Genomic DNA, 14,915 nt, shown 5'->3' on the forward strand with positions numbered 1-14,915 from the left:
TTTTCACCCCTGACACAAATACACAGACTTCTCAAAGTGGGGTCTTGCTACTTGAACAACCAACACACACACACACACACACACACACACACACACAAACACATATACCTTACAGACTCTCTTTCAAAGCCCAGTAACAACTTGTCACTTGTATAAACATTTAAATATTATCATCACTGGCATTTTTTTTTGTAACTATGCAATCACTGTAAACACATAGCCTCCCCCCTTTTCATTTTACAAAGTTAGCTAGAGTGGACTTGAGATATTATAGTTCAGTGGTTATTGATCCTACAAACAATCCAGGTTCAGTTTCAAGTATCCACTAGGTGGCTTGTAACCATTTAAAACTCCAATTCTGGAGGACCAGATAGTCTCTTCCGGCCTCCCTGGGCAGTGTATACATACATATACACACAGGAAAAACAATCATACACATAAAATAAAAGAAACTTTAAGAAAAAGACCATCCCATTTACTGGTGCTGACATGCTCCCTGGGTACAATATGTACAGGGATAAACCCATACAAACCTGAAAAATCAAAGGGCCAGCTGTGCTATGTAACAGGGAGGTGATCTCTGTGGCTCCCCAGTTTATTGTGCGACACCATCAAAGGCAAACCTCTCCAAGGTGAGAAACCCTACAGATCCATTACTCAGTCTAGTCTAGAATTATGTACCTTGCACACAAAATCTCTTTTAAGATACATCAAAGGTAATCACACATTATAATGAAATTGAAAAGAACAGTATGTGTGTAGTTGAAATAGACACAGCAGAATTTACTGAACATCCAGGTCAAACTACAAGGCCGCTTCTGTGAGCATTTACTGTGCATTCACAAACCAGTCACATTCCCTGTGCTGTCAGCCAGTGAAAAGAAACACCAAATCCATTGACTGAACTCAACATGCCGACAGAATAGCATGTTGAAACAGGAAAAGTGCAGGAAGGAAATCAATTCAACCAAAACAAATGTCCCTAATCAAATAGGAAGCTTCGCTTTCAGCAAAGTGGTTTCGGGAATGTGAACACATGATTTGCACCATCAATCATAGCATCCGTCTATCAACCCAACATTCTCATTGCAGACGGCCTCAAAAACCTGCTTCTTGAAAGGGAGATGAACGGCAGTCATTACATGCTGAGTAACTCGGGCTGCATTACACTTGTGTTGGAAAAGGAGTGTGTTCTGGTGAGCGATGTATGCTTGCTACACACGTATGTCTGGAGATTTGTCTTTGTTGGGAGATTGTTCTCTCGTGTTTGCTTGTTTGATTGTAAGAGAGCTTTGTTTGCCTTTCTGTGTGTGCATTTTGTTGAAGTGTAATCGGCCAGACAGCACATGTCTCACAAATGCCTAGATCTCTGATGCTTTAGAAAGAGAGCTGGCCTGCAGGCTCCCCCCAAAGAGGCTGCCTCCTGGGCCCTCCTCTGCTCCCTACTCTTCCTTCTTGCTTTGCCAAAAACATCTACAGCTGTATCTGCCTTCCTAAGCTTCCTGTAAGTGAATTATGACTTTGTAAAATACTTTGCTTAGCATACCTGAGGGAAAAGTACTCATGGGCTTTCTTGTCTTAATTTCTGCTTAGAATTCATTTGTGTACATAAACAAGGAGAAGGTAATTAATGATAGTATTTTTTTCCTAGTAAAATATTGTATTAATAAAGCTGACAGAAGAAACATAAAGAGCCCATGTATATTCTTTCCTGTGTCCTCTGATGCTAAGATTTTACAGATCTATAAAGTATTGTGTCAGCCTGGATGGATGACCTACTTGTCTTGAGAACCCCAAGTGCTCTGTCTCTCTCTGTTGGTCTCTGTCCATTGCTGTCTCTCTCTCTGTACTCTTTACAACACAGGTGTAGCCTTGGGAATCCCCAAAGTTCATCGTGAAACTCATCACACCTCATCACTGGAGCGAGGAGTCTGTCTCTGGCTCTAAATCATTCACTGTGCTATTGTACGAACGAGAGGCAGAGTTTGTTTTAGAATCATCTTCGTCCATTCGGTTTAATTCCCCAATCAATCAGGAGATTTGTACACCATCAATTCCTCCCTTCCCATTGCTTAGTGGAATTCCATGGTGTGGATACCTCAATGCCTGCTAAAATGCTCACTCACAAAGCTGATATAACCTATGTGCAGGTTTTCCACAGTATAACTCTTTGTTATTGAATATAAATTCTCAAGAGTTTGTATTTTCTGATTTCTGTTTCTATAATTGCAATTTCTATCTTCAAGATTCTAAACTAAGCATTCTATTTCCATTCCCATGAGCAGTATCTGAGCATGAAGATTCTTGGTCTCCCCAGTGGAGATTTAGTGTGGCCAGCATATATTTTAGCTCCACTGCTGACTATGTAGTGAACTCTCAAGGGTTTTGCATTTACCTGTGGCTGATCACTAACAGTGTGGCAAGGCCTTGTCTATTTCCTATTTAGGAAAGGCCTTTAGGTCCCGTGTCTCTTTCTAATGCACTTACTGATCTTCCTTTGTCTTCCTATTAGACACATCCTTTGATTCCTCAAACATTTTCACTGAGTAAAGAATTTATGTTTGACCAAGCACCATGAAGCAATAATCAGAAAATGCCCTTGAAGGGGAAAGTTTGCAGAATGAGGGGATCACCACATACCTTCCCAGTCCTGTTTGTCTTTGAGAAACCTTGTGTTCCTGGCATTTCCTATTGTGTTCCATAGGTTCTCCATGAACATCACTGTATAGTCATCTCTGTAGCTATTCTCACCCAGTCAAGCCTGCTGTGTTTAGAGAACTGGGAGCTCTAGCTACCCATTTTCCACTTGCTTAGTTTATTTCCACTTTTTGCCTGTTTTTATTCCTTAGGTGGTCATTCCCCAAAACTATATGAATATGTGACAGGAAGAGCATAACTAATCTTAAATGCTTTGCTTTGTATAGGTGCATAGAGAAGAAAGAAAAGACACCACTGTAGTATCCTAAAGTTTGTAAACATCAAAAAATCTGAACATACAGGGTTCCTAGGATGACCAAAGGTATTAGAAGTGGTACCCACATCACTCTGCAGTAAAGAGAGGGTTTGCTTTTGTGGCCTGTGTCCACAGCAATTGTTTGCTAGCATTGAGCCCCTTTGCCTCTGATAGCTCTACATGCTCACCTGCCTTTATGTGACAATGCATGGGTTACTGTATCTCTCTCACAGGAAATTTTGAGTTTCATTGGATATCATATGATGTCTCATAGTTCCTTGATTCTTTGAACATGATGGCTCCTCACTCCCATGCCTTGGGAGATCTTTGTCTTCTTTGCTATCTACCCCAGATTTGTTGTTCTCAGTGAAAGTAAACAGTGGATGTTTTGGATGTAAACAGAAAAGCATCTTTCATCTACCTTGTTATGCTTTAAAATGATCATCTGCTCACTTTGCTCCCCATCGAATTGACTTCCTGCATGCATGTGTGTGTGTTTGTGTGTGTGTGTGTGTGTGTGTGTGTGTGTGTGTGTGTTACATGCACAAGTCTATATCCATGTTTGCATGTTTGGGGCATATATGCACATGCATATGAGTATATGTGGAGGTCAAGGTTGGATGTCAGGTACCATCCCTCTATCTCATTCTTTGTGGCTAGTCTAACTGGTCACCTTACTCAGGGGATTCCCTGTCTCTGTTGCTTTCCAAGTCTAGAATTATAGAAAAACACATGCCCAGCATTTCTGTGGGTTCTGAGTATCTGAGCTTCGGTGTTCTCAATTGGCACAGCAATCCCTTCATCAGCTTATTGTTCTCAGCCCAATAACATCCCGTCTCCTGGGTGAGGTCCATGTCTGTTTTCTCCAGTTATTGCCTGTACCATAGGCTTTCTCCTAGTGTTGGCTCTTACTCTTCATTTTCTGTTCTGACCTGGCAGTTGCTTCCGTAGCTGAAGAAGAAGAAAGAATGGCAATGATGAAGGCTGGAAGCTCTTGTCTTTAAGTCTCCTGAATTCCCCTTCATAGCAGAAGGCTATGGGTTGAGGAAGGTAAGGCCTCAACCTACCAGACACTATCCCCTTCCTTTGCTGTGGCTTGGTGTGAACATAGGCCATCCCTTATCAGCCCACTAGGGTCCCTCCTCATTTATTCCCTTCTCTGGTTACTTTCTTGCCAGGCATTTAAATTGTAAAAAACCACACTCATTGCAAAGATGAATACTTCCAAAGTAACTAACTACTGCAGGCACACCCTGAGGGCCATGTTTGAATTTCTTTATTTGCCCTCTGCACTTTATTTTAATCCAGTCTAACTCTATGAATTCACTCAAAGTAGAATAGGCGAGCATACCGGCAGCTACTCACACAGCTCACTCAATCAAATGTCAAATCCTGTTCCTGGAGTCAGTCTCATTTTAGAATTTATTTTAAGCCTCCAAATTATTTGATTGGCATGCTTGCAAAAAAGGGTTGCAATCATACTTTGTCACAATTAATTCTTTTTTGTACTAATCAGTTGAATGTTAATTAACTTTTTAAACTAGTTGAAAAATTCAAAACTATTTCATATCATATCTCCAAGTTTAAAGTAGTTAAAATAATTTAAAACAAAAGAAAACATTGTCTTTGAGTACCTCTTTGAAATTAATAAACTTATTAGTTTGACAGCACTGACAGAGAGAGAGAGGAAGAGGAAGAAAGAGAGAGCTGTTTGAAACAAAGGATGTTTGAAATAGGATTTATTTGTGTATTTATTTATTTACATTTTCACAATCATTTGAAACCAAAATTAAACCTGGTGTTAGCCCTACTAGAGTACTTGAACATGAAGGAGAAGACATACTGTGTAAGCATTTTCTTTAAACAGTCATAGTTTCCAATAAAGCAATGATGATTGAGTCTGTGTCTTTGTTAAAGTTAAGAATAAAATCATCCTAATTAAACTACACCTGAGAGCTAAAGTCGGGATGTGCTATTGAAGCTCCCTGACTCTCTGTGCTTTACCATAACTTCAAACCCTAGTAATCTCTTATAACACTGGCTTACTGTTTTTACTGCTGTGCTTGAGGTGGATGTCAGGGCCTCCTGCAAACTATTCATGGGCTCTACACTGAGCTACAAAGCAGGCCCTGATACTTATCTTTTCTTGTACTGGAAGATAAGTATACTTATTCATCAGCCTCCAGTTTTCAGCACATTATAGTCAAACATATAATGCACAGGTCTCTGGAGTACAGGCTAGCCTCCCTTGTGACTGGGTGCATTCCTTGGCATTTAACTTCCCTGGACAATGTGACTCCTTTCCCTCTGGTCCTTCATCCCATCTAAGGCTGAACCCAAGCATCCACCTTGGTATTAAAACAGGGGAGATGAGAGAGTGAGAGGATCAAACAGTTCTGTTTCTGAGGACATCTTCCCTGTCCTTGATGAAGACTTCAGCATCTTGACCCTCACTTCCAAGGCCTACCTGCATTTGACAAGAAAGGATAGCTGAAAGTGGGCCCTGACTCCTTCACTCATGGCCACATCCAGGAAACCCTGTTGCCATGATGAACCAATAGCTCCTTAGCTGTTCTTTGAGGTGCTAACGGTCAACCCACTCAACTAATGTACCACACATGGACCTGCTCATCTGCTGGACAATATTTGAGTTCTTCCTAATTTTTGAAAGTTATAGTCAGAGCAGCCAAGATGTTCATGCAGGAGTTTATTCCCCCAAGGTCAATTTCTGGAGAGTAATGAGATTGTTGCCATAATGGAAGCCTCTTTGCCTTTCCAAGAACCTGCTCACCTCTCTTTGAAAACAGTTGTACCTGTTTTCATCTGACTTGGACTCTCAACAGCAACAGATAGTGTAGTTCCATTTACATGATATCCTCAAAAGGACAGTGCTGTGCTGAGGAGAGAAGGGGTTGGGGGACCCCTGGCTGGTGATAGAACAGGGACAGATGCAGGAGACACAGTAGTATCTTGAGTGGTAAAGAACTGCTCCCTCTCTACCTTGACTCAGGTGGGGGTGACCTAGGTCTGAACCTGTGTTGATACTACAGATTTCGGCACCAGACATTTCTGTTCTACTCTATGCTAGTTTTAAATTGCTCAAAGCTGGGGGGTGGGGAGGGGACCTGATCATGCCACACAACTGTCAAGACACAAAATTGATGTCAAACAGCAGCACCTGCTGTATATCACACCTGCTTTCCTCCATCGAATGCCTGGGGTGAAAGTGGAGGTAACTTTTAATATTCTGATTTTAATTATAATTAGGTCACTGAGAAGGAGGTGCTGACCCCAAGATAAAAAGTGACCCACACCTGAACCACACTCGGGAGTCTTTACAGTTCTTCATTCATGTGTGTTTTATGAGCTCTCTGATGCTAGCATGCACAAATGATTTAAATAGTGTGATTTGTGGGGACAGCTGCATGCATTGGCTCCACACAGTATGAGGTGCAGACTCCCAGCAATAAACACAATGTATGTTTTATTTTATCCATGGGCAAAACAGTCAACCCAGAGATGAAGAAAAATATTAACACATTAAGAGTCATCCTGGTACAAAAGCCTAGAGTAACTACTAGAGTAACTAGAGTAAAAAGCCTAGATGTTCAACAAATAAATGGAGAAGAACACTAAACTCTTACTCAGGGTTGTCTCTGTTTCAATTCATACATATTCATGCAGATTATATTCTCAACACTGAGGAGAAATGAAATGAACTATGATTCAGTCCACCTATCATGAACATGGGATCCTGCCACTCAGAATAATTTCCTATCTCTGACATGCACAACTGCATGAGCCAGATATCCGGGAAGGGATGAGACTCTAGTACAGAAATCAAGCTGACTGCAAACTAACAAACTTGTGGGTTTTAGAGAATATATGTCATATGTAATACTATAATGAGGAATGAGTGTGTGTGTGTGGGAGGGGTCAGTGGTAAGTCACAGGTGTTGTCTCTCAGGAATCAATCACCTTGTTTTGTAAGACAGGATTTCTCATTGGTCTGGATCTTGCAAGTTCAGCCAGACTGTCTAGGCAGCAAGCCCTAGGGATCAGCCTGTTTCCCACTCCCCAGCATCAAATCAAAAGGATGTGGCATCACAGTTGACTTTTCTATATGCATGCTGGGGCTGAAGCTGGGGTCCTCACTCTTTCAAAGCAAGCACTTTCCTGACTGATCCATGTCCCTAGACCTCAAGGCTCCATTTGTATGGGGAGGAACAAGCAAGGTAGATGTTCCCATAGACAGCCTGGCCAGGAGAAATCTATCCACAGGCAGAAGTGAGCTTGACACCTCTGTCAGCAGAATAAGGCAAAAGTGAGGGTCAAGTATGTGACACTATCAGGGAGACAGTTCCACACCCTATTGGGTCATTACAGCAAGCTTTGAGAGATCATGTGGCCCATTCTCCAGTACCATTAGTGAGAGCCCGCCTTCTGAGCAAAGCAAGAGCACAGTGATAATTAAAATCATCAGGGGGCCAGCTGCTGCAAGAGGCCAAGCCCAGTGCTGATGTGTGAGGCACACTTGGAAGGGCTCAACCAGCCTTTAGCACATCCTAACAAGACAAAAAAAAATATCTCTAGGAGTCCATCATTGAACAAGGACATGAGAAAACCACAGCCTGGGTAAGCAGATGGGATCTATCCACCTACTACTGAAGTAGGTCAGAGTTGGGAGCCAGGGCACCAGGGTCTCAAAGTGCACACACATTTAAGAAGCAATGTTGACCTTGTAAATTCTCTGCAGACATGTAGAAATAGAGGAGAAAACCTCTGAAAAAAAAAAAAAGAAAGAAAGAAAGAAAGAAAGAAAGAAAAGAAAATGTAATCTGTTTTCAAGAAAATCTGTAGGAAAACAGGAACTAAAGATGGGCAGCCAATTAAAATAGAACTTGCTCACTGGGTATAATTTAGAGGGAGGATCAACAGGAAGATGAAAGGAAGAATGCACATTGCACAGAGGCTGAGCTGACAAAGCAGGGTCTGGAGCACAGAGAAGTCGATAGAGTATGTCAACAAGTAACTTTTGACATGAAATTTATCAGACTTGATAAGAAGTGTAAACTATAAATTCCAGAACTGACATGAACTCAATAACAGCAAAACCACTAGAAGACAAATGTAATTTATTTTTGAAAACAAAAGAAAGGGAAAACTTTGAAGACCAGAAGGGACTTCTAATGTGGGTGATAACAGATTCCCATCTGGTACCTAAGAGTTCAGAAGCTAAACTGCAATCACAAGTATTGTCTTCCAATCAGTCCACTTTTCATAACATAGGGAATCCTATAAAAAGAGGAGAATGCTCAGCCAAAGTTTGCCACTATAAATCAATGGTAGGTAGCTGACCTACCCTTGGAAATTTCTGGAAAATTCTTCAGGAAGAAGAAAGCAGTAACATTGGGGAGTGGGACGCTTCCAGGTTGAGAAAGGAACAGGGAATGAAGTGGAAAGATGGCAACAGATAACATGGGTTCATCTCTTCATCATAAGTTCAGTGAATGATTTTTAATAATTAACCAAATGTTACAAATCAGCTTGGTATTTACAACAGTCACTTATTGGTCTGTTAGACAGACAAAGGGATCTGGGATTTAGTAAGTTTTTTAGAGTCCTTCAACATGTCCCAGCTATAAAGGTGAATGACAGCTTCACCCACATCCCTGCCTCAAAGCTGTTCATCAGTGCAACTCAATAAAGAGCTCAGGTCCAGGTAGGCTGCAGATGACATCCAAAATTACTGCATAAGGGATGATTAGAGGGAGCCACTAGAAGGTGGAGGCTAGGTGAGCATGGACACAGTAATACAGACAAGAGCCCAGACCTGCTCCAGCCACCAGAACAGGAGGAAGACAAATGGATTTTTTCCCCAGAACCTGCAAGGCTAGCCTAGTACACAGTGATGCCTGTCCAGAGAACTTTAATCTGAGCCTCTAATTTCTACAACTAAGGGAGTAAGAATTTCTGCTCTTTGAACCAATGAGTTTGTAGAAATTTGCTGGAGATGAACAGGAAATAAAAATAAAGATGATCACAGATCATGTGTTTGATATGCATAACAACTACCATGGTACTACAACAAACAAACTTTGTAACATTAGCAACAGAAGAAGGCAGATTTAAAAACAAACTCCTCAATAACTGTGGGAGGAGGCAAGGACAAAATCTAGACAAGAATTGGAAAAGGTGCACAGAAGGCAAATTATAATGTGACAAAGATTCATATTAATTATTACTTCTACTTTAAGTAGTTAGGAGCTGGGTGTAGTGGTGCTTTCTGAAGCCTGGGATTGCTGTGGGTTTGAAGCTGCATAGAATACTTAGGAGAATATGGCTAAGCAAGAGCAGAAGTCATATAGAATGTGTCCATAGCCAATATGAACTCATACTAGAACATAAATGTGATAGGAAAAAAAAAAATCTCCAAACATACAAAAGTGGATTATTCATGATTTAAAGTAGAATTCACTAATGAAAGCATAAACAAACAAAACAAACAAATGACAAATCAACAGAACTGATTAAATGCACTACCCAACATAAAATTAGGAAGAGAATGACTAAGACACAGCAGAGGAAATTTCACAGTAAAAGTGGTTGTTAGATATAAAACAGAGGTCGGTGACAGCACTCAAGTCCCTGTGATAGAGAAAGAATGGGGTCAAGGAAAGCTGGCAGGTAGACAGGATGGCAGCAGAAGCCTGCAAAACGGTGACAGAGAGACAACAGGAGCAAATGAAACAGGTGTGCTTCTTATAAAAACGGGTTTTACTGCACAGTCCATATGAAACCTGGCAGGGGTGGGGCAGAATGTGATGAGCATCCGAAATGAGGAGGTGGGGAAGTCCTCACCTTCCCAGACCATTGGCAAAGCAAAGGGAATTAATTCATGCAGAGAAATGTGGGCACATGAACACAACAGGCTTCTGAATATTATTTTAAGTCCCATAGGATCTACAAAGTATTGAAACTCTGTCAGGAAGCAACGGTAGTCTGAGAAACCTTCTAACCCTTAAACACTCTCATTCTAAACCAGAAAGTTCCCTCTCTAAAGCCTCCAGGCCCAGCTGGCTTTGTTAGAGAAGTATCTTTTACACCAGAACCCTGAACACTGGCTCATTAACTCCTCCTTCAAACAGCTGCATGCATGCAATTCGGCTTGTTTGGGAATGAAGCCAGGCTGAAGGGGATGGAAGACAAGAAGGCAAGTGAGAGGAACCTCCTACCAACACCTACAAATGGAGGAATCTTCAACTGGACACTGGGTAAATGAATGCAGCACCGCAGAGGAAGATTACACTAGACCATAGTCCAGGACGTACTGTCCGGACATGGACAAACAAACATGTGCAATCTGTTAATTGAAGAGTTTATTAACACCAAAACACATGATGGAACTGCACCTATAGGGACAGGAAGAATCCACACAGGAAGCACACCACTGTGCTCTGCTTTGTAAATGAGCCACGTCTACCTCAATTCTAGAGAGTATGCAGACTACTCTCTGCATACAACGTATGCAGACTACGAGGAAGAGAACAGATCCAGGACAGCAACACACTCTGGAAAAGAGAGCTGTAACACCACTGACATTAATACCTCTACTTGCTAAATATCTTGTGATGGTTTGAAATGAGAAATGTCCCTCCCAGGATCATGCATGTGAACACTGGTTCCCCAGTTGGTAGTGCTGTTTGGGAGAAATTATAGAACTTTTAGGTAATACTTCACTGTGGAGACAGGGCAGGCTCCAGGGGTCTAGAGCCCTCCCCTTGTTTCCTGAGTGTTCTCTTTGCTTACTATAGGCAGAGAAAATGTTACCAGCCTCCTGCCCCTGATGCCATCCAAGTCTTCCCTGCCCCAGGATCCTATACATCTACAAACCTAAGCTAAAATAAATCTTTCCTTGCTTAAGTCACTTTGGTCATGGCATTTTATCACAGCAACACAAAAGTAACTGCTCCTTTATGTCTCTGGCAGAGAACCATGTGACTGCTGGATACATGGATGGATGAGAAAGAAAAGCCCAGGAACTGACTCATAAGAACATACACATCAGGTTTCTGACAAAGAAACAAAACAGAATCAACAAAAGGAAGAAAGGCAGCCCTTTAATAAAGTACAGAAAGGTCAGACTCATAGAAGTCAAAGCAGAACTTGAACTTGTGCCTTATACAACCCACAAAAAAGAATTTAGGTTTGAAAATAGCCTTCAGGCTAAAATGTAAAGATATCTTCACTTAGGGAATCCCACTTCCTGAACTTTCGACCTCCTAGCTCCAGAGCTTAGAAATCCATAGATTTTACCACCAAAGAGCAGGGCTTCGTGTCCACCCAATGGTCATCTAAACACAAAGCTGTTACTCTGAGACAACTCATGAGAATAACGTAAGATGAGAAGATAGATGAGGGATTGAGGGATATGGTAGTTTCTGTTCCACAAAGGACTAATATGAATGCACAAAGGCATGGTGGGTCTCCTGCATAGGAGGAAGGACATGTATTGAAGAAACACAGGAAATGATGATCAACAGGGTCAGATAACAAACAATGCAAACTAAACACAACAGAGACAGAGCCACAGGCCCACAGTGCAGGACAAAATGTGAGGACTCCAAATGCAGATGGAAGGGTAGAGACTGGGCTGCTGCACACACCAGTAAGAATGTGAACTGATAGAGACATTCTTGGAAACAGCCTGTGGTGTCTCAGAACCTGAGCTAGCACACACTCCAGAAATCACATTTATGGGTATGCTTTCTTTCTTTCTTTTTTTTTTTAAAGAGAAACAAAAGTTTATGTTCACACACCATTCTTTACTGAAACATTTATCACATCCTTTATAGCAGTCATCCCAACAGGAAATACCCCAGGCATTCGGTAGTGAGTGGATATCAAAGTTGTTGTGTAATGTCCATTTTTGAAACACGTAAAACCAGGGGGAATGGAGCATAAACCATCACACATTGCATGAGCCTAGAACAACCATGCAGTGACAGTGATTTAGAGATAGAGCAAGACAGTAGCTGTCAGGGGTCGAGGGTGAGTCAGGAGAGAGAAGGAAGGATATGATTTTAGGGGGTGAAGGGATGGCTCTGTATCCTGTCTGCCACACAAGCTTGAGAAGCTGAGTTTGAATCAACAACACTCATATGAAAGCTGCCAAGCATGCTGGTGCACACCTGTAAGACTAATGAGGATGGAGGGAGAGGTGGGTGGATGCTTGGAACCCAATGGCTGGCTAAACTCTGAGCTCAGAGAGGGAGCCTGTCTTAGAAAGTAAGATACAGAGTAATAGATGAAGATATGCAGTATCTGGTCTCCATGTACACACATACACACACACACACACACACACACACACACACACCCCAGGCAGTAATAAGTAAGGATAGCATAGGCTTTAGGGTACAGGGGCTGCCCAACATTCCTTACACATTTGACAAGTGCAGTCAGATATACTTAGATGTGAGTGACAACTGAAACAAACCCACATGAATGTTTAGGTGTGTACCACATTTCTTGACACCTCTTGCATTTTAGACTAAAACCAATCAATAATCTACCCACAAGGAAATATGTTTCCTATTACATTAGACAATTGGAAGCTTTCTTACTGATATAAATGGTTGATTTTTATAGAGATAGTCACTTATAATTACTGCAGTAAGGGAATTACTCTCAGGACCACAGTCACATTTTTTTTTTCTTTTCCCTGTCAAGTAGTGCCCTAACATCTTATACTTGAAAAATTACTTTACTTGCTCACAAGAGGCAGAGAAAGAAAAGCTAATGATGGATGAACCTAGAGTCCAGAGCTGATCTCGTATACCATATCAGAGTGTCCTGGCACAGCTCCAGGTACTTGGGGGCTACTATTTTGAAAATTATATGGATGTGAATTTTGAACCATATGAGCCACAGACCACAATCCCAAAGTGCTAATTGGCTGGATTTTCTAATCACAATTTATAATTATGAAAAGGGGATTTTTTTTCTAGGCAACATTTAAATTGACATTTTTCTGTGTTTATTCCTAACTTAATTTGCCTGTGTCCTCCATCATGAGGGGATCAGGAAGAAAGAATCTTGTAATCATGTCAAAGAAACTTGACTGGCACACATGGGCTCTGAGAATTCTTTTCTTTCTTCCCTTCTCATTCTCCTTCTTTTTCTCCTTCCTCCCCTCTCTCTCCCCTTCTTTCAGGAGTGCTGGGGACTGATACCAAGTCCATGTGCCTCCTGGGCTTGAGCCTCACCTCTAGTGCCTGGTTTTCTTTCATCTCAGGCCAACAGGGAGATGTAAACCATAGCAACATTTAGGCTAGGGCTCTATCTAGAAGCAGGTTGAAGACAGGCTGAAGCCTCCCTGGGGATCAACTCATTTCCTTATTATCTAATCCAAATATCCAGCTGTATGGCTACTTGAACATGGATTCCTTCATCCCCATAGAGGGCTGGACATTTAAAAATCCATATCCTGTCTTGCAATCCTTGGGACATCCAAGTTAACGCAATCTCCTGTTACTGCCAGCTAGAGCGAGGCCAGGTAAAGCAATATCTCCCCTTGCCGGTTTGCAATTTAATTTTGAGAAAATTGTCAATATATATTCTCAGAAAGAGCTCAGCAGAGATCTGTTCAGTTAGTTATTTCATTTTCTTTTGAGTCTGCCATGCTATACAAATACCCTGAGAAAATCCATCCTTCTTTTGGGGAGACTGGGGTGACAGATGAACCTCTGAACCCTTAGGGATTTTTGCTTTTCGCTACAAAGTTTGAGAAAATAAAATCTATGAACAGAAATCAGAGCTCTACAAACCCCATTTTGGATGTGCCATCCCAAGATGATGTCATTTCCCTTCTCAAATCACTTCCAAGTTCTAAGTAGGACCTACCAGTCACCCAAGAGTAGGACCAGTGAGATATATGGTCCAGTGTACTCAGTACCAGTCCACCATATGAGGAGCTGAGTCTGGTGTGGTTGGAATTCTGCATCAGGAGGTTCCATGAGTCTATAGACTTCCTACTGTATAAGGGGTCTTAGTGCATCTGTCATTCATCATAACAGATGATAAAGCCCATGCAGAGAAAAATGCACGGCACGTTCTTACTCAGGTTTGGTTGTTGGTGTGTGATCTGGGTTTCAACGCTTGTTCCAGAAGCCAGGGGAGGTCCCAGAACCTCCCATCTCTGTACCGCAGAACTGGACACTAAGGAAATGTCTCCATGGTACTTCTACTTCTTCTGTTTCAGCTGATTAAATGTGCTTTGCTCCTGGAAACATTATGTTTCCCAGAGGGCACCTCAGTTTGATTCAGTTGGCCATTTAGATTTTCATTTATAGATCTGAGCTATTACGAAGAGGTCCTAATAACACTTATGTCATTGTAACATACAGTTTGTCGTTGCTTTCTTAACAACAAAATGCCTTTAAAAAATGAGAGTATGAGCTTAGATCCTTAATAGCAACCCATGGGATGTGTTCGAGGGCATCCCCTTGCTGCATTTATGTTTTAACTTTTGCATTTATTTAAAAATCATTCTCATTTATTTGAGTGGCATCCTTTGAAAAAACGGGTGTTATGATAACAGCAAAGCCATTTCAGGTGTGGTTTAACATTTATTAGCTAAGTTTATTATATACATTTTGAAGCCATTAAAACAGAGGCACATAGAGGTAAAATGACTTCCCTTGGGGTCACAAAGCCAGGAAGCAGCACTGAATCAGAAACTACATCATGGATGCCCAGCCCATATATGTCCACTATCTGACCGTTTGCCAATATTGTCATGTACCACAGAATGACAGTTGGAAGCATGCCAGCAATACAGGTTCCCAGTGTTACCCTAGAGAACTCTGTGTTTTTAAAGGCAAAAAGAAAAAAAGAAAAAAAAGAGAGCCATTTGGCATATATTGTTATAAATATATAATCAAAATTCATATTTATCACC

The 14,915-nt window shown here is 41.4% G+C and overlaps 1 protein-coding gene across 1 annotated transcript in view; it reads right to left on the reverse strand.

Annotated features, from left to right (window-relative positions):
- The window catches only part of Csmd1 (CUB and Sushi multiple domains 1), a 1,460,794-nt gene that overhangs the window by 330,421 nt on the left and 1,115,458 nt on the right, over window positions 1–14,915 (reverse strand). The gene's annotated exons all lie outside the window — the stretch shown is intronic.

The sequence above is a fragment of the Phodopus roborovskii genome, unplaced genomic scaffold, assembly GCF_943737965.1.
Source record: "Phodopus roborovskii unplaced genomic scaffold, PHOROB, whole genome shotgun sequence".
Lineage (NCBI taxonomy): Eukaryota > Metazoa > Chordata > Mammalia > Rodentia > Cricetidae > Phodopus > Phodopus roborovskii.